Genomic DNA, 27533 nt, shown 5'->3' with positions numbered 1-27533 from the left:
TGCTGCACAGGAGGGCAGGAAAAAGAGTGGGAGAGCGATAGTGATACGGGATTCAATTGTAAGGGGAATAGACAGGCGTTCCTGCGGCCGCAACCGAGACTCCAGGATGGTATGTTGCCTTCCTGGTGCAAGGGTCAAGGATGTCTCGGAGCGGGTGCAGGGCATTCTGAAAAGGGAGGGTGAACAGCCAGTTGTCGTGGTGCACATTGGTACCAACGATATAGGTATAAAAAGGATGAGGTCCTACGAGACGAATTTAAGGAGCTAGGAGCTGAATTAAAACGTAGGACCTCAAAAGTAGTAATCTCGGGATTGCTACCAGTGCCATGTGCTAGTCAGAGTAGGAATCACAGGATAGCTCAGATGAATACGTGACTTGAGCAGTGGTGCAGCAGGGAGGGATTCAAATTCCTGGAGCATTGGAACCGGTTCTAGGGGAGATGGGAAGAGTACAAATCGGAAGGTCTGCACCTGGGCAGGACCGGAACCAATATCGTAGGGGGAGTGTTTGCTAGTGCTGTTGGGGAGGAATTAAACTAATATGGGATGGGAACCAATGCAGGGAGACAGAGGGAAACAAAATGGAGGCAGAAGCAAAAGATAGAAAGGAGTAAAAGTGGAGGGCAGAGAAACCCAAGGCAAAGGGTCACTGTACAGCAAAATTCAAAAGGGTCAAAGTGTAATAAAAAGGCAAGCATGAAAGCTCGGTGCCTCAATGCAAGGAATATTCGGAACCCAGGAGAGGGCTCTGAGCTAGTTAGATTGGGTGAGAGCTCAGATGAACAGGACCCCAAGAAAGAATGCAAAAGGCAGGAGGCAACAGAACAGAGTAGCACTGGGGTAACTGTAAACCACAAGGTGATAGGAAGGGACAATATGTATGAATATCAAGGGGCTGCAGGAGGGGCCAAAACTAAAAATCATGGTTTAAAAACTAGTATTAAAACACTCTACCGAGACGCACGCAGCATTCAAAATAAAGTAAATGAGTTGACGGCACAAATCATTACAAATGGGTATGATTTGGTGGCCATTACAGGAATGTGGTTGCAGGGAGGCCAAGACTGGGAATTAAACATACAGGAGTATCTGACAATTCGGAAAGATAGACAAGAAGGGAAAGGAGGTGGGGTAGCTCTGTTAATAAAGGATGATATCAGGACAGTTGTGAGAGACGATATTGGCTCTAATGAACAAAATGTTGAATCATTGTGGGTGGAGATTAGAGATAGTAAGGGGAAAAAGTCACTGGTGGGCGTAGTTTATAGGCCCCCAAATAATAACTTCATGGTGGGGCGGGCAATAACCAAGGGAATAATGGAGGCATGTGAAAAAGGAACGGTAGTAATCATGGGGAATTTTAACCGACATATCGAATGGTCAAATCAAATCGCACGGGGTAGTCTTGAGGAGGAATTCATAGAATGCATACGGGATTGTTTCTTAAAACAGTATGTTACAGAACCTACAAGGGAGCAAGCTATCTTAGATCTGGTCCTGTGTAATGAGACAGGAATAATAAACGATCTCCTAGTAAAAGATCCTCTCGGAATGAGTGATCACAGTATAGTTGAATTTGTAATACAGATTGAGGCTGAGGAAGTAGTGTCTCAAACGAGCGTACAATGCTAAAACAAAGGGGACTACAGTGGGATGAGGGCAGAGTTGGCTAAAGTAGACTGGAAACACAGACTAAACGGTGGCACAACTGAGGAACAGTGGAGGACTTTTAAGGAGCTCTTTTATAATGCTCAACAAAAATATATTCCAGTGAAAAAGGGTGGTAAGAGAAGGGATAACCAGCCGTGGATAACCAAGGAAATAAAGGAGAGTATCAAAGTAAAAACCAAAGCATATAAGGTGGCCAAGGTTAGTGGGAAACTGGAAGATTGGGAAAATTTTAAACAACAGCAAAGAATGACTAAGAAAGCAATAAAGAAAGGAAAGATAGATTACGAAAGTAAACTTGCGCAAAACATAAAAACAGATAGTAAAAGCTTTTACCGATATATAAAACGGAAAAAAGAGTGACTAAAGTAAATGTTGGTCCCTTAGAAGATGAGAAGGGGGATTTAATAATGGGAAATGTGGAAATGGCTGAGACCTTAAACAATTATTTTGCTTCGGTCTTCACAGTGGAAGACACAAAAACCATGCCAAAAATTGCTGGTCACAGGAATGTGGGAAGGGAGAACCTTGAGATAATCACTATCACTAGGGGGGTAGTGCTGGACAGGCTAATGGAACTCAAGGTAGACAAGTCCCCTGATCCTGATGAAATGCATCCCAGGGTATTAAGAGATGGCGGAAGTTATAGCAGATGCATTTGTTATAATCTACCAAAATTCTCTGGACTCTGGGGAGGTACCAGCAGATTGGAAAGCAGCTAATGTAACGCCTCTGTTTAAAAAAGGGGGCAGACAAAAGGCAGGTAACTGTAGGCCGGTTAGTTTAACATCTGTAGTGGGGAAAATGCTTGAAGCTATCATTAAGGAAGAAATAGCGGGACATCTAGATAGGAATAGTGCAATCAAGCAGACGCAACATGGATTCATGAAGGGGAAATCATGTTTAACTAATTTACTGGAATTCTTTGAGGATATAATGAGCATGGTGGATAGAGATGTACCGATGGATGTGGTGTATTTAGATTTCCAAAAGGCATTCAATAAAGTGCCAAACAAAAGGTTACTGCACAAGTTAAAGGTACGCAGAGTCAGAGGAAATGTATTAGCATGGAGAGAGAATTGGCTGGCTAACAGAAAGCAGAGAGTCGGGATAAATGGGTCCTTTTCGGGTTGGAAATCGGTGATTAGTGGTGTGCCACAGGGATCGGTGATGGGACCACAACTGTTTACAATATACATAGATGACCTGGAAGAGGGGCCAGAGTGTAGTGTAACAAAGTTTGCAGATGATACAAAGATTAGTGGGAAAGCGGGTTGTGTAGAGGACACAGAGAGGCTGCAAAGAGATTTAGATAGGTTAAGCGAATGGGCTAAGGTTTGGCAGATGGAATACAATGTCGGAAAGTGTGAGGTCATCCACCTTGGGAAAAAAAACAGTAAAGGGAATATTATTTGAATGGGGAGAAATTACAACATGCTGCGGTGCAGAGGGACCTGGGGCTCCTAGTGCTTGAAACTCTTTTAGAGTTTATCTGTAAAACAAAACATTAAACCGTGCCACCCGAACTGGGTGACACACCAGACATTTACAAGGCCCTTTTTTTCCCCTTTTTTTTGTTTTTTTTTGTATTTTTTTTTTGTATTTTTTTTTTTGGGCACTAAAATCACAATTTTTCCCCAGTGCCCCCTATAAAAGGGAAGGGGGACACTAAAAGCACCGGCAATTAAAACAAATTAAACTTTAAAACATAAAATCAAATTAAAATTTGGTTGCCGGGCGTGATGATGCACTCCAGTCCCTCCGGTGCCCACCTCTCGCGGAAGGCCGCGAGCGTACCGGTAGACACCGCGTGCTCCATCTCCAAGGACACCCTGGACCGGATGTAAGAGCGGAAGAGAGGCAGGCAGTCAGGTTGAACGACCCCCTCGACCGCCCGCTGCCTGGACAGGCTGATGGCACCCTTGGCCGTGCCCAGGAGCAGTCCTACGAGGAGGCCTTTGGACCTACCCGCTCCCCTCCGCACAGGGTGCCCAAAGATCAGGAGAGTGGGACTGAAGTGCAGCCAGAATTTCAGGAGCAGCCCCTTCAAATAATAAAACAGGGGCTGCAACCTTGTGCATTCCATAAAAACATGGAACACGGACTCTTCCAGACCGCAGAAATTGCAGGCGGCCTGGGAGTCCGTGAACCGGCTTAAAAATTTGTTGCACGGCACTGCTCCGTGCACCATCCTCCAGGCCAAGTCCCCGATGAATAGTGGGAGGACCCCTGCGTAGAGTGCCCTCCATCGGGGACCCCCGCCTCCTCCGGACGGCAAGATGGTACGCCATGGCGTGTCCGGACGGCCGGCGAGGATGGCAAAGTTGAGAGTGTGCAGGAGCAGCCCGTACAGGAAACCCCTCCGCGCGGAACTGAAAGGCACGGAGGGGATTTCCCCGAGGCGGCTCAAGTTGTGAGGTGCCGGCCCCCGAGGGAGGTTCCGGGGTTTGGCGCCGATGAGGAATTCCGTCCGGACGGGGGTCAGTTCGGACGGGATCTCCCCACGTGCTTGAGCCTCCTCGATGCACCTAACGGAGTCAGGGCCCAGAGCTGTTTTTAGCGACTCGATGGCATCGGCCGCGTGGCGGACATTGGCAGAATTTAGGCGCCGCGCCAGCGTGTCTGGCGCCATCCAGCCCGCTCCTCCGCCATCGAGCAGGTCCCTGACCCTGGTCACCTCACCAGCCACAGCCCTCTCTTCCGACCGCCACATGAAACCTCGGCCGTGGAGGTACGGATTCCCGAGCAGCGGCTCCTGCAGGACGGCCGCCACTCCAGCCGGCGGAGAGCTGCGCTTGGTGGAGACTTTGTTCCAGACCCCGATGAGTTCCTTGTAAAAGACAGGCAGCTCCCGGAGGGCGGTCCTGACACCCCCCAAGTTCACAAACAGGAGCTGCGTGTCGTAATTGAGGTCGCGCTGCTGGCGGAAGAAATACGTCGCCAGGGCACACCACCTAGGAGGGGGCTCGACGTAAAGGTATCTCTGCAGGGTCTGAAGACGGAAAGTCGCGAGCTAGGCGCTGACGCACACCAACGACTAACCGCCCTCCTCAAGCGGGAGACTCAAGACCGCAGCAGCGACCCAGTGCTTCCTGTTGTTCCAGAAGAAGTCCACCAGCTTCTTCTGTATCTTGGCGACAAACGCAGGGGGAGGGGTCAAAGTGACCAGCCGGTACCACAACATTGCGGCCACCAGCTGGTTTATGACTAGCGTCCTAGTGCTTGAATCCCAAAAAGTTAGTTTGCAGGTGCAGCAGGTAATCAGGAAGGCGAATGGAATGTTGGCCTTCACTGCGAGAGGGATGGAGTACAAAAGCAGGGAGGTCCTGCTGCAACTGTACAGGGTATTGGTGAGGCCGCACCTGAAGTACTGCGTGCAGTTTTGGTCACCTTACTTAAGGAAGGATATACTAGCTTTAGAGGGGGTACAGAGACGATTCACTAGGCTGATTCCAGAGATGAGGGGGTTACCTTATGATGATAGATTGAGTAGACTGGGTCTTTACTTATTGGAGTTCAGAAGGATGAGGGGTGATCTTATAGAAACATTTAAAATAATGAAAGGGATAGACAAGATAGAGGCAGAGAGGTTGTTTCCGCTGGTCGGGGAGACTAGAACTAGGGGGCACAGTCTCAAAATACGGGGGAGCCAATTTAAAACCGAGTTGAGAAGGAATTTCTTCTCCCAGAGGGTTGTGAATCTGTGGAATTCTCTGCCCAAGGAAGCAGTTGAGGCTAGCTCATTGAATGTATTCAAATCACAGATGGATAGATTTTTAACCAATTAGGGAATTAAGGGTTACGGGGAGCGGGCGGGTAAGTGGAACTGAGTCCACGGCCAGATCAGCCATGATCTTGTTGAATGGCGGAGCAGGTTCGAGGGGCTAGATGGCCTACTCCTGTTCCTAATTCTTAAGTTCTTATGTAACTGTGGTTTTAACACTGTATTGACTGCTAAACAACCATTCAGGCCCTAAAATACTAGTTTTACATTTGTGGAATGTTACATTTCTCCATTGTGATAAAAGAAACTAAAATTTTTTTTTTAAATCATGTTTTTTCATGATATTTCAGCTTCTACCTTAACCCCATATGTATGTACCAATCTTTATTTTGCTCTCTGTAACATTTTTTTTAAATGCAGCTAATCAGTGCTTTTCATTTCCTGGTTTGCTGTCTGTGAGAATTCTTCAATGTGATTGGCTGCTTAAACATCTTGATGGCGTCACTGCTGCTTTAAACTAGGAATCCCCTTTTGACAGCGCTACAATCAATTACATGTCGAGGAAGCTGAAGTTCTTACCACAGAGATCACAAGATCTCTGTGGGCAGCTTCCTTCGAGGTTGGGGAGGATTGTCGTCTCATCGCCGCTGACTGCAAATAACAGGCCGTTAAGTTTCTATGGAAGGATTAGCTTGATGGGCTGAAAGAGCTCCTTCATCTTCGCTTATCTCTGTGATGATTTAAATGAACTGTATTGAGTACAGGAATGAAGGGAGATGATTCATTGAGTTAGCAGGTAGCTTTGGGTGCTGTCACCTGCAGATGCCATCCTGTTGGGAGGCCGGCAGTTAGGCCTGGGCTCCCCGGGCCTTCAGTGGCAGTAGAGGTGTGCGCAGCCTGTGGGTACTCTGCTAACCAATCTAGATTGGCAGATGGAGGAGGAGTATAGACCGGAGCTTCTACGGAAAAGCAAAGTCTTGGGGCCGATCACACTCTGCCAAGCCAGCTCAGGGTCTCAGTCTCTGTTTTAACTCGGCGCGGGTTGGCCTGATTGAAAAAAAAACCCACAAAAGTGCCCCATAGGAGCCATGGCAAAGGTGCAAGTGAACAACATGGTGGTGCTGGACAATTTGTCGCCATCAGCGTGATGTCATATCTGCGCCATGTCAGAGGTGTACGCACGCATCGCGGATGCCCTTTTGTATCCCTAAGGGGACTGTAGCGCACAAAAGACTACCGAGCCCAATTTCGCCCCCCCCCCAACCCCAGGAACTGCATACCACATTACACCTAGGGTTTGATCAACATCTTTTACACCAACAACATAACTTCTTTTATGCATTCTATCCATCTGTCAATACAATTCAGAAACTTAATTTTTTGCATCACAGCCAAGCATGGGACTGACGGTTTTATAAATGTTACCACATTAACCCCTAAATCTGATTTTATTGTACTTCATAGTTTTTTCATATCGATTAGGTAATCTTTACAACTCCATTTGACAGGCTGAACCCATTTGGTCTGGAATTGGACAATTCAGTTTTTGAGTGGTATGAACTTTAAAGTGGATGACTATTTTTGTTGTTTGTCACACGCAGTATGTGAAGGAGAAATATAAGTTTACAATTTTGAATGACCACTTGATTAAGGAGTGCCAACTTTTGCCAATTCCAAATTTGGGAAGCGAGAGATAGAGAAGACACATGGATTGGAATCGTGACTTGCCTTGTGAGATTTGTTTTGTTAATCTCAAACTTCAATGACATTTAATAGCTGCTTTTGCATTTTACAAAGTCGCAAAACTCGGATCACAGGCATCTGCATAAAACCAGAAGGAAATTTCCCGGGATTTACTAAAGCTGGTGACGGGGAGATGCTTTTTTTAGAATGTCAAGTCTGCTACTTTAACAAATCCCGACTAGTTTATTTTCAGGTTGCAAGCGATTACACAAGACCCAGGCATTGGGAAAGAGGGAATGAGAGAAAGAAAAAGAGAGAGAAAGAACTTGCATTTATATAGAACCTTTCATGACCTCGTGATGTCCCAAGGCACTTTGCAGCTAATGAAGTACTTTTGAGGTATCGTCACTGTTGTAATGTAGGAAACATTAGTGCAGTTTAAAAGTAGATTGCAACTATTACACCTGCACATATGGTGTGTGGTTAGATGTATTCCTGGAGGTTGCATTACATGACCTTCTGCCTCCAACCTCCCCGCCCAGTTAAACAGCCTTTTTTCCCATCTCTAATATTTTTTTAACAAATAAACAAAAGTACACTAATTTTTTTTTAATTCCATCTCTGATTTTTCTCCTGGGTTGCTCGCTGCAGTGTCCTGGAGATTAATCCTCAACTCCTGGCAACTCCAAGTTAATCCTGGAGGGTTGACGACCCTAATCATGGGACGCAGAGGTAGGTGGAAAAAATGATTGGCTTATATTAAAAATTAGACTTTTGTGCTTCGCTTTCCATCTTGGAGATTTCGGAAGAGCCTAGGCTATTCCGGTGCAAAACCGCTTGGCTGGGACTGCACCCTGTGTGACGAGTTGGAGATGGTGTTGGTCAGCTGCAGCCTCATAAATGTACTACAATAAGAAATCACTTCTTCAATGGATTCTTAAGGGGGATTTTTTCTTGACCACTGCTAATGTGCCAGGTTGGAATAAAACACTGTTGGTGTTGCAAATCTGCTCAATCGTTCCTTCTGCCATTATTCAGGCTAAGTGGCCCCCTGTCAAATGCATTAACCTGGCATTAGTATGTTTATTATAGCAACACTCGATGCCAGGTCTTTGCCGTTAATTTGTTCTCCAATAAAATGTGCTTTATTGATTCCCCTCAAACATTTGAATACGGGCCTTTTGAAGTGGTTGGTATTATAAAGCTATTATTTGCCCCCAAAAAAGATACAGCTTTAATGTGTTTTTCTAATTGATAACAAGATTTGTGATTGGCAATTAGCATCCACTAATTGCAGCCTTTACACTTTGAAAGGTTTCTAACCAGGTTAATAGGCCACAATCATCCATGCATTGAATCTGTATGACTGTATTAAGTAGGAGGACAGTATTTACAACTGAAAGATAGTCTGTTTATGACACAAAGCTTTTAGTCCTGTTTTCTTTTTGTAGTACAGTTTAGGGGCCAATACACTGACAGGGATTACCGTCAATTAAGATATTGCGTTAAAGGTTAATCACCTGGAATAATCATTGGCTTCCTGGTGTTTGACGAGCTACTGTTGTTTCAGTGGTTATGTCTGTACTTCAGGGATGAAGGGGATAATTCTAATTTTGGGCAATAGTGTAAAGCAGGTGATGTCAGATCATCCATCTGATACACATTTCTTCTGGGTTTCCTTTCTATTGGGCAGCCGATCCGATATCACCCTTTACACACTATAGCCAAAAGTTAAAATTACTCTCCCGTAGTGTTACTGGAGCTAATCTGGCTCTAATAGGGGTAAATTCAGTGATCCGGTGCTCCCAGTGTGTGGGTCAGAGACTTGGTGCCAAGTCCGGCACCAAGCTTATGGTCTTCAGGGCGATAGTGATACCCGCCCTCCTATATGGCTCAGAGACGTGGACCATATACAGCAGAAACCTCAAAACACTGGAGAAGTACCACCAGCGCTGCCTCCGCAAAATCCTTCAAAACCATTGGCAGGATAGACGCACCAACGTCAGTGTTCTCACTCAGGCCAACATCCCTAGTATCGAAGCATTGACCATGTTCGATCAGCTCTGTTGGGCGGGCCACATCGTCCGCATGATGATGAGACTCCCGAAGCAAGCGCTCTACGTGGAGCTTCGACACGGCAAGCGAGCCCCAGGTGGGCAGAGGAAACGCTTCAAGGACACCCTCAAAGCCTCCTTGATAAAGTGCAACATCCCCACCGACTCCTGGGAATCCTTGGCCCACGATCATTCAAAATGGAGGAAGACCACCCGAGAGGGCGCTGAGCACCTCGAGTCCCATCGGCGAGAACAAGCAGAAACCAAGCACAGACAGCGTAAGGAGCATACGTCAACCCAGGCTACCCACCCACCTTTTCCTTCAACCACTGTCTGTCCCACCTGAGACAGAGACCCTAGGTCCTGCATCGGACTCCTTAGTCACTTGAGAACTCACTTTTAGAGTGGAAGCTAGTCATCCTCGACTCCGAGGGACTGCCTATGATGATGATGATGATGCTCTGTGAGCTTGGCTGAGTTGGTAGCACTCTGACTTCCAAAGCAGAAGATTGTGGATTCCAGCCATACTCCAGGACTTTGGCAAACAATCTAGGGCTGTCTTTCAGATGAAACCTCAAACCAAGACCTTATCTGCCTATAAAAGAACTCTTGGAACTTTTTCAAAGCATGAGGTTTATCTAGTGTCCTGGCCAATATTCACCGCTTGACCAACATCATCAACACAGATCAACTGATCAGTTATTTCATTTGCTGTTTGTGAGACTTTTCTTGGTGTAAAATGGTTGCTGTGTTTACTGAGAAAACAACAGATGCGACACTGTAAATTATTTTGTTGACTGTGATTCACTATAGGATGCCCTGAGGAAGTGACAGGTGCTATGTAAAGGCAAGTTCTTTCTTTCTTACACTGTTGTAACCCATGCGCTGACCTGTATGCCTTTGAGTGTGGCTTGTCACTATGGTGGAAGAATTGACTTTACCCAATCACTTTTCCATTGACCAATTCCAGCAGACTCAGGCAATCACATCCATCACTTTGATAGGTTCGCTTAGACTTGTGTTCCAGTCGCTTTCAGTTTTGATCGCTTTCTTGCAAAATGCTCTAAACATAAGGGATGTTGTAGTGGCAAATCTAGTTTGTTTATAATACTATGAGATTGCCGGATAGAACAATAAACAATAGGAAAAATCACAATGACCCAGAGATGGAGACCTGGCAAAAATCCACGATTTTGCCTTTTGCTCTGTCTGGCAATTTCATAGTATTAAGGACAATGTATGCTGTACGTTCTTTACACTGACATGTGCAAAACTTTTATTACAGAGATAAACATTTAAGTAACCCTGTATATATCATGCAGAAGTTTTACTGCCCACTGCTTATAACGGGCAAATCGCGGGAACAACAACATGCCTGCTATAAGGAGTAGGGACTGTACTTTAAGGGACTGCCGGCTCCATCTATATAGCATCCTCGTTATATAGGTTCCCGTGGATTGCGGACTACACAGACCTACTGTACATACAGAGCGAATAACACTTAAGGATATTGCAAAAGACATGTCTCTATCTGTAAATTGGAATCTCTATAGAGACAGGGCTAATAATCACAGCTGAATGTATACAGATGAGAATCCTCAAGATGGCACTGTATAAACAGAGATAAGATCCTCAGTTGTGTATACAAGGAGAGCTGAGAAGATGTCACAGCAGAAACAGATGAAAAAACTTCAGCCCTATATATACAGAGGAAAGTGAATGATACTGCATGTAGAGTTACAATTGTGGTTTATAAGACTAGAAATTACTTTTGGCAATGGTTAAGTCACTGCTAGATTATTAGGAGTGATTTTAGGACTGGTGGAGGTTACAGTGATAGACAGGGACGAGGCTATGGAGAGATTTGAACATAAGGATGAGAATTTTTAAATTCAAAAAATGAAAAGTATATGGCAAAAGAGCAAAGGAATGGGACAAAGTAGAAAGCTCCTTTAGAAAGTTGGCACAGGCACGATGGGCTGAACTCCTTCCATGCAGTAAAGATCTATGATTTTGTGTAAATAGCCAAACACTTAACGGCTGTTATGATATTTCTCTATTATTTTAGTGGAAGCATTAACCCATTTCAAATATATGCTTTAAATCCTCCATTAAAATAGCAGACAGATAACATTAGTGTTCATCTACTAATATCGCCAACAGTAATTTCTAGCCAGTCCTGTTATAATGAGACGTGGGCTGAACTAATGTTATAAATATTGGCTTAACAATGAAAGGTTTTGATAGAGTTGATAGGGAGAAACTCTTTTCAATGGCATCAAGGTCGGTAACCAAAGGCTCTCCCTACCGCAGAGAGTTATTGATGTCAGTTTGTTGGATATATTCAAAAGGGAGTTAGATGTGGCCTTTACGGCTAAAGGGATCAAAGGGTATGGAGAGAAAGCAGGAAAGGGGTACTGAGGTGAATGATCAGCCATGATCTTATTGAATGGTGGTGCAGGCTCGAAGGGCCGAATGGCCTACTCCTGCACCTATTTTCTATGTTTCTATGTTTCTATGACATAGATTTAAGATAATTGGCAAAAGAACCAGGGGGAGATGAGGAGAATTTTTTTTTATGCAGCAAGTCATGGGCGCAGAAATTCCAACCTCTCCGGGTCCGTACAGAGTGTGTACAGACCCGAGAAGGCATTGCAAAAGCCGGTTTTCAGCGCACAATTCGCATGCACTGAAAACCGGCTTTTCCGATCTGTCAAGCTCCAGCATATCGGGAGCAAGGAAATTTGCAAGGGCAAGATTGCGGTATTTACCCATATCTTGCCCAGCAAATGTCCTCAAAACTCTTGCGCCTGATAAAAGCAGGCAATGACCATCTCCAACAAGCGAGAGTCTAACCACCTCCCCATGATTTTCAACGGCATTACCATCACCATATCTCCCACCATCAACATCCTGGGGGGGGTCATCATTGACCAGAATGTTAACTGGACCAGCCACATAAATACTGTGGCAACAAGAGTGGGTCAGAGGCTGGGTATTTTTCAGCGAGTGTTTCACCTCCTGACTCCTCAAAGCCTTTCCACAAGGCACAAGTCAGGAGTGTGATGGAATACTTTCTATTTGCCTCGATAAGTGCAGCTCCAACAACACTCAGGAAGCTCGCTGCCATCCAGGACAAAGCAGCCCGCTTGATTGGCACCCCATCCACCACCTTCAACATTCACTCCCTTCATCACCAGCGCACTGTGATTGCAGTGTGTATCGTCTATAAGATGCACTGCAGCAACTCTCCACGGCTTCTTCGGCAGCACCTCCCAAACCTGTGACCTCTACCATCTAGAAGGACAATGGCAGCAGGCGCATGAGAGCACCATCACCTGCAAATTCCCCTCCAAATTACACACCATCCTGACTTGGCAATATATTGGCATTCCTTCATCGTCGCTGGGTCAAATCATGGAACTCCCTGCTTAACTGCACTGTGGGAGTACCTTCACCACAAGGACTGCAGCAGTTCAAGGAGGTGGCTCACCACCACCTTCTGAATGGTAATTAGGGATGGGCAATAAATGCTGGTCTTGTCAGCAACGTCCACGAATAAAAAAAGAGGAAAAGTAAGTCAGCTGACTGGCATCAACAGACACCTGCATGTGCATGTACAAATGGCAGATGAAGACAGGATCAGCTTTGGCTGTGATTCCTTCTGCAGTCAAATAACCTGGCAACATTTGCTATCTCGCCCTGCGGGTGAAGAACAGCCAGTTGGGTAAGCTACCAGAGGTATCTGTGGAATCATACCCAACAAGAATTAGGCCCTTCAGAAAAGGAGGGGAGAAAATTGAAAAAAATTGTTGAAGGAATGATACCCTCTTTTATGTCTGTTGACTTTTGCCATTTCTCCCACAACACAGCTTTGCGACTGTAGTGAAAGCCACATTTAAGAACAATAGTTTGTAACTTAATTAAGACACTAAACAATGCACAACTACAAATGTTTGTACATAAGCCAGTTTGATAAAAATGTAAAAGATCAGGCCCAAAATATCTTACCGTGTCGGGGTGTGACATGATGGCTGATCATTGCTCTGCTTCATATAGGACAAAAAGCAAATGGGACCATGTTGTATTTGCTGCTGAGGTGTGACAATGGGAAAGGATGGGTGGACCTCCCTTTTAAACTTTGGCCTGGACAATGTGAAGACACTCAGCAAAGCAGCAGCAGCACGTACGTGATAACCACAGGGATCGATGAAGGTTGAAGTTCACTCCTGCAATTTATCTCTTTATTTTCAAGGTGCACCGTGCTCATTAGGAGCCAGCGCTTGTTTGAATCAATAGTTATGACAAAATATTATTCCAGATTTTTATTTTCACTCTACTATTGACATTGTCTCAGCCTTTACAGACCACAGGAGATGCCCCTCCCCCTCAATTCATTGATACAATTGTAGTAATCAAGGCAAAGCTAGAGTGGCTGTCTTCAGGTAGGATTATAATGATGTCTTCTTATCTTTTAGGGATGTTGACCTTTGTTTTTTTTTATTATTGAATTGTGAACACCACTGTGTGATTATCTGTGTTATGGGTGAATCATCAATTAAATAGCTAATAGCATGTGGTAAATGGTCCATAATCCATTAAATCTAGCTCCCCATTTGGCTCAGTGGATAATATGCTGCCTGGTGTGGTACTGAAACATACAAACAGAAAGGACCTAGGTTTGATCCTGCTCTGTGCTAAGTCTAATCTCAGCTGGCGATCTATAGGAGTGTTACAATTGGCCTTGGTGTCCCTGGCCCAGGGACAGTAAATTCAACCAGATTCCCACTCCTGATCATTATCCAGTTAGCCTGATAGGAAAGTGAATATGTGTGGACATTGGATCTTCACATCAAGCTGTGATGGTGAGATGGTCAGGGCCATAGACTGAGAGGCCTGCAACTGCCCCTGATTTTCCTGCTGTTACTGTTAGCATTATATGTCCTGCCAGTAGGCAAGCTTTGATCCAAGGCTTCCATTCCCACCCCCATTGTTGCCCAGAGCCTCGATGAAGTGGTCAAGCTGATAATTGCCAAGCCTCACTGAAATGTGGCCATCCATTATAAATTTGACAGGGAGCCATGGCATGGAAACTAAACCTTTGCATTAAAGTAATTGGCTATCTTAATGCTGCATATAGAAGAATATTTGAAGGGCAGCATTCAAAATATATATTACCAGTGAAGGGGGGGGGCGAGGGTGAACTACAATATAATTCCAGCAAGGAGAGGCGGCTGCAATTTGTGATGGAACCTGGATCCATCAGGTTTCCGCTCCTCTTATGTTTCCCTCTATATTGCACTCAGGGGCACAGGGGTTCTTAGGCCAGCCTCTGTAACATTGAAGGAGCACTTTGGGGCATTACTTGATTACCCAAGAAATCCTACCCAGATCGCTCTTTATAGTCTTTCAGATGAGACGTTAAACCGAGGCCCCGTCTGTTCTCTCAGGTGGACGTAAAAAATCCCATGGCACTATTTTGAAGAAGAGCAGGGGAGTTATCCCCGGCGTCCTGGCCAATATTTATCCCTCAGTCATATAACAAAAACAAATGATCTGATCATTATCACATTGCTGTTTATGGAGCTTGCCGTGTGCAAATTGGCTGCCGCATTACAACAGTGACTACATGTCAAAATGTCCACACATCGTGAAAGGTGCTATATAAATGCAAGTCTTTCTTTCTTTATAGGCCCAGTGGGACCTTTGTTTCCTAAGAGATGGGGTAGTTCTCAATCTGAGCCTTAAGAAAGCCCCATGAATGCAGGAAAAAAAAATCAATTTCCATTAAAAATTTAATCCTCCGTTCCATGAGAGGAATGGAGAAAATATGTTTTGCCATTTTTCTTCAGGCCTCTGATGCACCCTCACGAAGTGGCAGGATACTGCTCCATGAGCCCATTCCGTGATTTAGGACATTATCAGTGGAACAGCAAAGTGGCGAGTGGAAATCCCACCCGCCACATTGCGGCCCTTCAAAGGGGTTCGCAGAAATTTTAAGTTATAATATATCGATGGTACATTAAAAATCTTAAGTCTGTAGACGCTTCCTGTCAACTTTTGTCATTATAAATTTTAACTCCACATTCATAGTGGAAACTGCCTATGTAAACTTGATATACTGTAATCAAGGTATCAGTGGGTAGCATTCTCACTTCTCAGTCATAAGTCCGACTGCAGAGACTTAAGACATGTAGGCCATCACTCTAGTGCAGTACTGAGGGAGTGCTGCACTGTCAGAGGTGACATTCTTCTGATAAGACGCTGAGCCCTCTTATGTGGACGTGAAAGATCCCATGGCACTTTCAAAGAAGAGCAAGGGATTTCTCCCAATGTTCCAGCCAATATTTAACCCTCAACCAACACCAACAACAGATGATCTGGTCATTTATTTCATTGCTGTTTTTAGACCTTGCTGTGCACAAGTTGGTTAAAACAGTATAATAAAATATAATAAATCCAACCTTTAATAAAAGAAAGAACTGTACAACTCAGTCGGGACAATGGGTCCTAGAACTGCTAGTACTTATCTTATCGACTTAAATTCAGATGCACTCATGATTATATCGGGATCAGTGAAGTGCATAGTCACCTAGGCACTGACACTAACAGCCATTTACTCAGTGCTACCACTTGCAGATAAGAGCATAATTCTGCCCCAGCTTCTTTCCCAAGTGTTTATCATTAGCTTTCGAGTAATCTCCGACTGTAGAGAAAAAGAATCATTTGTTTTGTTATTAATTTCAATTATCTAGTCAGAATGTGCAATTGAGGAAATAATTAACTTTTATGGGGTCATAAAACCCGAGAATGCACTGAGCTGTTTGCCTCTCTCGCACTCTGTTAACTGCCAATATGCTGATTGTGCAGAGGGGACTTTAACCCATGCTAAGAGACCTATAAAAAGAACAGAATTAGTTTTCTGTGTTTTGTCTCATAAGTGTTTACTAAGCTGTGTTATTAGATCTCAATAAAGGAGAAGGATCCCCTCCCCTTCTATTCAGCTTACTAATCTAACCTTTCCAGCCTAGTTTATAACCGTGACTTAGTTTCTTCTTTGGGTGTCTTTTATTAGGTTTAATACATTCAGCAACCTTAATGATTGAAGGACAAGTCTTATCTATCCTTAGTTCAACCAGTGAATCTTTAGTTTTTCTGAGGAACTGAATTGTACACATGAGGATTTTAGACCCGAGATGTGAAACGTTTTCCCGCGATATTTTGCACCTAGTGCTGGTGTCAAGGTGGTCCCAGGACTACTGCAAGTGTTAGATGGAGAGCAAAGCTAAACAACAATTTACTTGAATCACAACCTCAGACAAGCACCTCACCCTCTAGTGTATCAATGGGAATTTTCCATTTTTACATCAGACATCCTTGTCACCTCTATCAGTTAGACTATATTTGTGTAATAACGTTTTATTAAATTGAGAAACCAAGTTGAAGGATCAAATGCCAGAGTTAAAACCCCAAGTAAATTCAACAGAGCAAAAATGAATAAATCAGAACATGATGATTAGGTGATACCAAGCTTGAGTCTTAAAAGCATGCAAACTGATGGAGGAAGAGAAGGTTGAGGGAGATGAGGAGTTACACAGTTTTGAGGTCCTGAAGGGAATAAATTAGAGTACGAGGCTTCAGGGCCAATTTCAAACTTGTGAATGTTCAGTGTGTGCCAGTTCATGGGATGTAACTGCACGAAACAAGGGGCAGAGACCCATAATGTCAGGCATACTCCTCTGTTGTATTTAGTAGCAGTTGCCATGGGTCGGTGTGGGCTGAGGAAGCTCTGACCTTAACAAGTTTCATTAAATATTCAAATGACATGGGAGTGATGTCATAACATCTCACATATCATGTTACAGCCTAGCAATTGGGCAGTGGACATCCAGAGTGGCTAGCCACTGTGCTGGATATGGGAGTCAGGTTAGAGGGTCAGTAAGAACATGAATTCAGCAGTTTATAGGCAACATCTGACCTGTTGTTCTTAATTTTTTTTTGTTTTGTTTCCTCAATCGCTTTGAGCCATCCGGTGGTCATGAAAGGCACTATATAAATCCCCAAGTCTTTCTTTTCTTTTTACTCGTACTTGATTCTCATGAACCTTTATGTCAATTGTTTTATTTGTTTTTTGCCCCCATTCTGAGGTCATTGTAAGAAGAGAAGGAGGACCAACAGAGGGATGACAGGCTGATCATGAGAGGTGCTACGGGCTCACATGCACACCTACAGACAGAGGTGAACAATACTCAGTTTATGAATAGTGTATTTGGAAGCTTCAATTCTTAAGATAGGTAGTGATAACAGGCACATTAGCGCAGGCATATTATCGCAGGTACATGTGCAGACCTGATTAACCATTAAGCATTTATGGGAATGGTAGCATTCTAGACTTACTAGACTAGTAATCCAGAGGCCTGGACTAATGATGTGGAGACATGAGTTCAAATCCCACCAGAATTTACATTCAGTTAATTAAATAAATCTGAAATAAAAAGCTAGTATCAGTAACGATGACCATGTAACTACTGGATTGTTGTAAAAGCCCATCTGGTTCACTAATGTCCTTTAGGGAAGGAAATCTGCTGTTCTTAACCAGTCTTGCCTATATATGACTCCAGATGCACAGCAATATGGTTGACTCTGAAATAGACTAGCAAGGCAATTAGGGATGGGCAATAAATGCTTGCCTTGCCAGTGATGCCCACATCCAATGAATAAACATAATTATAGTGGATGTTTCTTCAGAAGCAATCCAATCACAGTATGTCATGTTATACATCGTACTACATGAAATAAATCAGCTGGCGTTACCGAATTGACCACACCTGCCAAGATGTTACCAAAAATATTTCCAGCCATTGTAGCACTTGGCAGTGACTGTGGAAAATAATCTTCACAGGATCCAGGTCTACAGACAGCCAGATGCAGAGTGGTGCCATTTGCTGCAAGGATACCTTTTGCTAACATCACCATACAGTTGGCACAGCCATATGGTGCACAAATGGGGCATCAAGCCTGACTCCAGCTCATTCCAGGTATGTTGCAAAGTGAACTTATAGGGATGACACTGTGAAGTGGCACAGAAGACAATCCTCTTCATCACCACCTCATGCTGCACCAACTCCAGTTTAGCAGCCATCAATCAGAGGGTCACGTCTACAGCTTGAGTTTACATTCCCTTTATTTTTGTCTGTCACCTCTTAAACTCCTGCTTCTACAATCTTGGAAAAAGATACTAATATGTTGATGTGCCTAAAGACTCTCAGGGGTTTTGTCACCCTATTGTTACACTTCCCTTTAATTGTCTCCATCCTTTTAAATTTTACTTACACGTAATTTTCTGCTCCACTACTAGTGTGCTCTCGACACGCGCTCAAATCTGTACCTAGATCTGGGAATGATTATGCAAATTGACTGATCCATGAAAATTACCATTCTGATGAGATTATCACCAGGTCTTAACCATTTAGAATTCATTTCTTATATCTTAGTGCGTTCTCTAGCGATCTGACATGAAATACTTCCAATATAGCGCCAATTAATGCTTAATTGTGGACAATATACATTGTGAACATGCCCACTATGAAATGGGTTAAATTATCCCAAGCTTATTTCACATAGATAGGCTGCTGCGAAAATTAAATATTCCTATTGGTGCAGTGGAGGGTGAGATGCTTGTCTGATATTGAGGTTCACGTACCTTGGTGGGGAGCGTTTCTCTCAGAGAGGGAGGGGGGAAATTGATCCCTTCTTTAAGGCCCGTTTTTGCCTGGTGCCCAAAAACAGGCGGCGGGGCCGACCCATCCACAATTGCCCCCGATCCGGGGGCGGTGGGAACAGGTTTCCGCCACGTCCCATGTTTCTGCTACCCCCACCCCGGCACAGCGACCCCTTACCGCCCGGCGGTGACCCTTACTGACCCAGAAGTGAAATTGCTCTGCTGGAGCGTGGCCGGTCGGTGCCCTTGACAGCTTCGTAAGGCAAGAAGCTGCCAACGGCTGGGTGGTGCACTGCCGCGGCTGCCAATTTATCTTAATTGTTGGCTGGCTCCTGACTCAGCCCGACAATGGCGGTCCCTGGTGGCCCAGTGGGCTCCACGTCGCCGTCACAGCATCCCTTCCCTTTAAGTGGGAAAGGTGATGGACACCGCCCGAGTCCCTCACAAACCCGCCCCTACACCTCCTCAAACAGCGTCCTAAAGCGCTGGGAGGTGGTGTCAGAGTTAAAGTGTCCAATTTTCCGGCTCTTCCCTCTGACTCCTGCCAGGCGGTAAATTCTAGTTAATTCAAAGTGCCCTCCCCAATTTCCCACTGAGGGCAATTTCGGTCCCAGACTCTTATCAAATAAGCCGCCAAGCCTTTACAGCAACTATAATTAAAATAACAGAAGTCAACGAAGAGTTGCACTACATAACTGTATCAAACAGGTTCAGCTAGAGAATTCCTTTGGCTCGTTTATATGTTCTTTCATTCATATCGGCTTTATGTTGTGTCATTGTGTTGTGTTTGGTTGCTGCTACTTGCTGCTGTTCTGTGTTTGGTGTGTTGTTCCATGTTGTGTTGTGTCTGGCGTATTTTTACATGTTGTTTTTGATGCCACTGTGTTGTTTTGTTTTTACACAGCAAGTTGCTATAATTTGGAATGCATTGCCTGAAAGAGTGACGAATGCAGATTCAATAATAACTTTTAGAACGTAATTGGACATATACTTGAAAAGGAAAAAAATTGCAGGGCTATGGGGAAAGAGCAGGGGCGTGGGACTAATTGGATAGCACTTTCAAAGAGCCAACATAGGCACAATGGGCTAAATGGCCTCCTTCTGTGCTGTAAGATTCTATGATACCGATCACAGTCCATAGTAATACATGACATCACATGACAATACTAATCACAACTACTGTAACATAATAAACAAAACACATTGTGATATCACATGGCAACGTACCATACATAGCACATTGCAACATATATGATTCTATGATTTGACCTTCTGGTACTCATCTAGTTAATGGTGCTCATTTTTAAATTGGTACAGCACAGCGTTACTACAGTATAATTTCTTTCAATAAAAATCTTATCATTAGCCCAAGCACTGGGCTGTGCTTCCTGTTATAAAGTTTGATCTTGTGACCAGTGTCATTACATAAAACAGCTGGGACATTTTAAAGTACACCTGCAGCAATTAAAATACACTTCATGCGGTCATTTCTGTCTTTTATCTCTTTCGAGCAAGTTTTTTTTTTCCTGAATGAAATTTTCCCTTTCCAGACCTGCAGCCGTCTGCCATGTCCAATTCATCAGTGCATTTAACTCCCCTGCATCAGGACAGTATTCATCACATTTACACAGCTCTAGTTGCACTGAATCCTGCAGCTGTCATCTGGGCTCCGGAGCTGAATCCTCAATCACGTTAGATGTAAAAAGTTAAGGGGTCTTCACTCGACCCCACAGACTGATGTTGCCCTGCTGATGTACATTGACTCTCACTTCACCAGTGCCACAAATTTAAAATTCTCATTCTCATGTTCAAATCCCTCCCTGGAATCACCCCCTCCCTATCTCTGTAACCTGCAACCCAGATAAAGTTTACATTCCAATTCTGGCCTCTTGAGCATCCCCGACTTCCTTTGCCCAACCATTGGCGGCTGTCTTCAACTGTCTAGACTCTAAGCTCTGGAATACTCCCTCTAAAGTTCCCAGCTTCTCCATCTCCCTTTCCTCCTTTGAGACCATCCTTAAAATTCACCTCTTTGAGCAAGCTTTTGGTCATCTGTCCTAATGTCTCCTTATTTGGTTCAGTGTCAATTTTTTTCTGATTACGCTCCTGTAAACCTTCTTGTGATATTTTACTATGTTAAAGACACTATATAAATGCAAGTTGTTGTTGTTGTTCATTATAAATTACAATCGGTGGACTCCCAAATAGACACCATGGGATAGATTTCTATTGTTACTGCCTGAGCATAAAGTATAGCCTGGATAGAGTACAGAGGGGACAATTGAATGGAAAGGATTGCACCCCTATAACGAGGCCCACCAACTCTCCTCTTTGCACTTTGTCCAGGCGATGCTTTACATTCAATATTAACAACAAAGATATCCCCCCATATTCCTGATGATATGTCGATCACCACATAAATACGGGTGAGGAAGACCATTCATCCCATTTTAGTTTATCCATCCAGAAAGACTCTACCGTTCCCTCATTGTAGAAACTGATTCCAGGGTTTTTGCCACACTATTCTGCCTGGAAGTCTATTTCTTATGTTGATTATTCTTGGCGTGAAGAAAAACTTCCTGATATCAGTCCTAACTTTGCCTGATCCTTCCTCCTACACTTACAATGTATCTTTTCCATGTCATTTACTACCTTATATATCCCTCAGTCACCTCACTCTAAGGCTGAAAGTCCAAGGGGGAAAAATTTGTGCATGCCAACAGTATTGCAGGTGTCACCGGTAACCCGAGTTAATGGCCGCCGAAAATGGCTGCAGCACTACCGTTGAAAAATTGGCTCTGGGGGTTGGCGATATGGAGCACCAGACTAACTTACCATGCAACGTTCTCCTGGTGGTGTTAATGGAAGCTTCTGACCCGAAGTTCCTGTCCACAGTCGGCGTTGTTGCTTCTTACAGCCTCTGGCAGCAAGGCTGTGGAGTTTGCAAGGCATTGTGGGCAATTAAAGGGGTTATGAAATTAAGGGGCAATGCATTCAAAACTAATACAAATTTAAATCAAGTCAAAAATACATCTTACAGCCCTTTTTGCCTTTCAAAAACAACCCATAAAAAATAAAAATAATTCCCAAATGGCAGTCTTCAGCTCTGAAAGCTGAATTGTCCTCCACACCTAAAAAAGTGGTAAAAGTGTTTCAGCACTAACACAAATGACTCAGAAAGCCAGGGAAGGGGCACCCAGGATCTCGCATGCAGAACTCAAGCTTTGTGCAGGGGGTCAACACTGCAAGAGAGGTTCTCTACCCACAGGGGCCAGGAGGCACTCCAGAATGAATGATGTGGGACCACATCACCAAGGCTGCCGCTCCCAACACTTGACTCCAATGCCCAAAGAAGCTTCTTGACCTCAGACTACCAGTTAAGGCATCTTCAAAAGCAATCTCCTACCTACTGCATCACTAGCCTCACACACTGCTCAATGCACGACTCCCCCCTCCACCCCCCATCACTCATCTAACATCAATATGCATTAATCAGGAGGCACATCTTCCATTCCTTGCCTCACCTCACCCCCTTGGAGGAGACGGTGCAGGCCATTCCTGGCAAGGGCATGGCTGAGCCCGTGGCCAGGGGCAGGGCTGAAAGGATACAAGATGCTGGTATCCTCATACGTTATCCTCCTACTCGAATGCACTTCTTGCTTTCCCGCACCACAACTGCATCCTTGTGCCTCCCTCATTTCACACACCCAAGAAATGCAGGAATTGTGCAAGAAAGCTACTGCACCTATGAGTTTTTACCTGCTTTTACTGCAGGGATCCATGATGCGGCTGGATGATCGATTTTCAGGACTTTGAAATTTTTTCAAAGTCCCAGCAGAAGTTGGTCATAGTTGGGGGGGCGGGAGATTGACAGAAAGGCAGGCTGAGCGGCTGAGTTTGGGTTGGGACCGGGACTTCGTGGCTGTCAACAAGCGGTGGAGCTGTGGTGATGTCACAGCGCGTGTGCGTCACCACGCTCTCCCTCCTTCACGGGGGTGCCGGGCCGCGCGTTGGCGGCCCACCCGAATCCGTGGGCACTATCTTGCCGGCTAATTGGGGAGTCAGCCGACAAAAATAAATGCATGGCGGTGGGCCCTCCACTTGAAGGGCCGCCACGCTGCCAGGCCGTACACGCTCCAGATATGGTGCACCAACAGAAAAAGCTGTCGGGGGCACTGCACGGCGGGGCATCAATTTTTTGACCTGAATTTCGGTCGGTGCATTTTGCAGGTGAGGGAAAGTGCGGTGCGCGTTCTGATGACGCGCTTGCGGTGGTCATCAGCATCGGGGTGGAATTGCTCCGGGCAGAAAATTCCCCGACCTAAATTTGGGTCAGGTCAGCCAGTTGACCACAAAGCGGCGTCCATGGGATACCAACGTATGGCCGCTGCAAACGGGCACTAACGGGTCTTTCTGAGATCCTGAATTTTGGTCCTACAGCCTGCCAAGCCATTGGGTGACCAAGAAGAGGGATAGGAGAGTGAAGAACAAGAAGAGGAAGATTGATTTGACACACCCAGCCACCAGCTCCTCGAGGTCAACCAGCAAGGCCATTTGCAGTGTCCCCCACTGAAATTTAGTGGTCTTCCACCAACCATGCTGCAGACACTGGCGTAGCACTGCGTGACATCAGTGGGATAGGTAAAGGCACACACAAAATACTCAGCGAATGGATGAAGGTGATGAGTGGATTTCTTGATGTCATCAGAACATAAGAAATAGGAGAAGGATTAGGCCATACAGCCCTGGGAGCCTGCTTCCACCATTTGATAAGATCATAGACTGAATATTGTAAACTAACACAGGCTCTGCTTTATTCGGGCCCAATGTGATTACATTACATGATGGCTTGCCTTTTATACCTGGGCTGCACACACGTGCATACAGCCCAATGACCTCTGACAGTCACGCTACCTGGTGGCTAGTAACCCCAAGCATACATACATGACAATATCCCCCTTTAAGATATTAGTAACAGTCTTTTTACAAATTGAGACGCTCCGGGGCTCTCCGCTCCCGAGTTGAATGTCTCAGTTCAATTCCAGCCTTGGGCGAGCGTTCTGAGTCTGTTATGACTGGGGGCTGGGTAGCCGGTCTGGTGGGATGGCAGTGACCATGTGAGGGATTGAAAATCCAGATTCAGTGATGACAGCGGAGTCCTCTGATGACTGAGGGTAGGTTGGTTGGTCACTGATTGTGTCTTCCTCAGACTGTTCCGGTTCATCCGTGTGCCACAGCTTTATCTGATCAACATGTTTCCTGCATGTTTGCCCATTCTTGAGCTTGACGGTAAACACTCCGTTACCTTCCTTGGCCGTAACAGTACCGGCGATCCACTTGGGACCTTGACCATAATTTAGTACATACACAGGATCGTTAACAGAAATGTCACGTGACACAGCAGCGTGATCATGATACCACTGCTGACTTTGACGTCTGTATTCAACATGATCGTTCAAGTCAGGGTGGACAAGTGAGAGCTTGGTCTTGAGACCTTTCTTCATCAATAGTTCAGCAGGGGAGACCCCGGTAAGCGTGTGGGGTCTTGCCCTGTAACTAAGCAATATGCATGACAAGCGAGTCTGCAGTGAACCTTGAGTTACACGTTTCATACTCTGCTTGATGGTTTGGACAGCACGCTCTGTTTGATCATTAGATATGGGTTTGAATGGTGCTGACCACACATGTTTGATGCCATTGAGTTTCATGAACTCTTTAAACTCCAGACTAGTGAAGCAAGGTCCGTTATCGTTTACAACGATGTCGGGCAGAACATGAGATGCAAACATGACATGAAGGCTCTCAATGGTAGCTGTGGATGTACTGGATGACATGATTATACACTCTATCCACTTGGAATATGCATCCACCACAATTAAAAACATCTTTCCCAGGAAGGCGACCTGCAAAGTCGGTGGATCCTGGACCATGGTTTAGATGGCCATGACCACAGACTCAGCGGCGATTCCGCTGGTGCTTTACTTAGCTGCATGCAAATATTGCACTGATGCACACATGATTCCAGATCAGAGTCAATTCCAGGCCACCATACATGAGATCTGGCAATGGCTTTCATCATGACAATACCGGGATGAGTGCTATGTAGGTCATGTACAAATTTCTCTCTGCCTTTCTTAAGCATAACAACACGATTACCCCACAGTAAACAATCTGACCAAATGGATAGCTTGTCTTTGTGACGGTTGTAAAGTTTGGTCTCATCACCCATTTGCTTGGGTATGGCAGACCAATCACCACTAAGGACACAACATTTCACAACCGATAATATCGGGTCATGGCTGGTCCAGGTCTTAACTTGTTGAGCCGTGACAGGGGTTCCTTCACTTTCAAAAGCATCCATGACTAACAGTAGGTCTGCAGGTTGTGGCATCTCCACCTCTGGTGTGGGCAACGGCAGAAGGCTCAGTGCATCAATTCTTGGTGCCAGGTCTATGGCGAATGACATAATCATAGGCAGATAATGTTAGCGCCCACCTCTGGATGTGGGACGATGCATTGGTATTGATACCTTTGTTTTCTGAAAACAATGAAATGAGTGGCTTGTGATCTGTTTCCAGTTCAAACCTGTCATGTATCCAGACATGTTTACTGCTTGTACTATTACATATGATATGCCACCAGAGGGCACTACTATGGGAAACTTGTCAGTTACCTGTACAGGCGTGCTAGGCCTAATATAAAAGGCAGGCCACTATTGTGATCATCACTCAGGAGTTATTTTAAATGGACTAAGGTCACTACAGTTCAAGTGCAATACTTTGCCTCGTGGAATCATTATCAGAGCATCTAAAGACATAACAAAACCGAAGACCAAACCAAACCTGATGCATCTTTTTAACCCCATACACACAGGCTAATGCTTCTTTTTCTACCATCCTATAGGCTCTTTCCGCCTTTGATAAACTTTTAGAAGCATACGCAACAAGTTGTAGTTTACCTAACTCATTAGCTTGTTGGAGCATGCAACCAACTCCATATGACGAAGCATCACAGGCCAATACTAGATGCTTACATGGATCATAATGTACCAGCAACTTGTTAGAGCAAAGCAGATTAGTAGCTTTCTCAAAAGCTCTGTCTTGTTGAGATGCATCCCAAACCCAGTTGTCGCCTTTTCTTAGCAGTATGTGCAGTGGCTCTAATAAAGTGCTCAATCTAGGTAGGCAATTACCAAAGTAGTTGAGTAGATCAAGGAACGAACGTAGCTCCGTCACATTCTGAGGCTTGGGTGCATTTTTGATGGCCTTAGTTTTCGAGTCCATAGGCCTGATGCCGTCAGCAGCAATTTTCCTCCACAGGAATTCGACTTCTGATGCCATGAAGAAGCACTTCGAATGTTTCAGTCTAAGTCCCACTTTGTCCAGACGATATAGAACCTCCTCCAGCTTGTTCAGATTTTCGGCGGTGTCACGACCTGTGACCAGGATGTCATCTTGGAACATGACGATTCTCGGGATGGACTTCAGTAGACTCTCCATGTTCCTCTGAAACACGGCTGCAGCCGAGCGAATTCCGAAAGGAAACCTCTTGTAGATAAACAGTCCTTTTGAGTGTTGATGCACATAAGTTTCTTCGATGTCTAGACAAGCTCCTGTGTCATGTAGGCCAATGTCAGATCCAGTTGAGTGAACGACTTCCCCTTGGCTAGCGTTGCAAACAAGTCATCAGCCTTCAGTAACGGGTATTGATCCTGTTTTGAAACACAGTTGATCGTAACCTTGTAGTCTCCATAAATCCTGACAGTGCCATCACTCTTCAACACAGGAACAATGGGGCTGGCCCATTTGTTAAATCCGACCGGTGATTATGACCCATTCATGCTGGAGTCTGTCCAGTTCGATTTCGACCTTCTCCCTCATCATGTACGGAACCGCCCGAGCTTTATGATGGACGGGTCTTGCATCCGAGTCCACGTGGATCTGCACCTTGGCTCCCGTGAATTTGCCAATGCCTGGTTCAAACAGCGAGGAGAATTTGCTCAGCACTTGAGCACATGGACGACAACGCTTTGATATCATTCCAATTCCATTTGATTTTTTTCTAGCCAATTCCTGCCGAACAGCATTAGACCATTGCCTGGAACAATCCATAAAGGTAAATCATGAACCGCACCATCATACGACACCTTGACTACTGCACTTCCAATCACCGTTATGAGTTCTTTAGTGTACGTACGCAACTTGGCATTGACTGGACTCAGCTTAGGCTTCACAGCCTTAGTGTCTCACAGCTTGTCGAATGTCCTCTGGCTCATTATTGATTGACTCGCAGCCGTGTCCAATTCCATCGGTACCGGCACACCGTTAAGTTTCACATTAATCATTATCAGTTGGCTGTTTGTTAGGAACAAATACAGTCCATACACTTCCTCCTCTTGTATCTCAGATTGCATATCTGGATCCATGCTATATTGGTCATCATCCTCCACGTGATGTGTCGCAGCACGCTTGCTCAGTTGCGGACACATGCACTGGAGATACCCCAGTCTTGAACAGCCTTTACAAATGTACTCTTTAAACCGACACTGATGAGGCCGGTGATTGCCCCCACAACGTCAACACAGTGAAATCGGATTCATTCCCATTGGCGGACTTTGGGCAGCCACAGGTTTCGCATACGGAGTCGAGTAGGCCCTGACAAACGCAGCTCTGCCAAGCAGCGA

At 45.0% G+C, this 27533-nt stretch overlaps 1 protein-coding gene across 7 annotated transcripts in view; it reads right to left on the bottom strand.

Moving 5' to 3' along the window:
* LOC139229314 (butyrophilin-like protein 2) overlaps positions 1–27533 on the bottom strand; it is a 549799-nt gene that overhangs the window by 367859 nt on the left and 154407 nt on the right. For all 7 annotated transcript variants that reach the window (XM_070861001.1, XM_070860996.1, XM_070861000.1 and 4 more), the window contains one exon: positions 21686–21782. The gene's annotated coding sequence lies outside the window, so the exon portion shown is untranslated. The remainder of the gene's footprint in view (positions 1–21685; positions 21783–27533) is intronic.

The sequence above is a fragment of the Pristiophorus japonicus genome, chromosome 18 (genome assembly GCF_044704955.1).
Source record: "Pristiophorus japonicus isolate sPriJap1 chromosome 18, sPriJap1.hap1, whole genome shotgun sequence".
NCBI lineage: Eukaryota > Metazoa > Chordata > Chondrichthyes > Pristiophoridae > Pristiophorus > Pristiophorus japonicus.
Note: the sequence above shows the minus strand (reverse complement) of the source record. Positions and strands in the feature narration are given on the sequence as shown.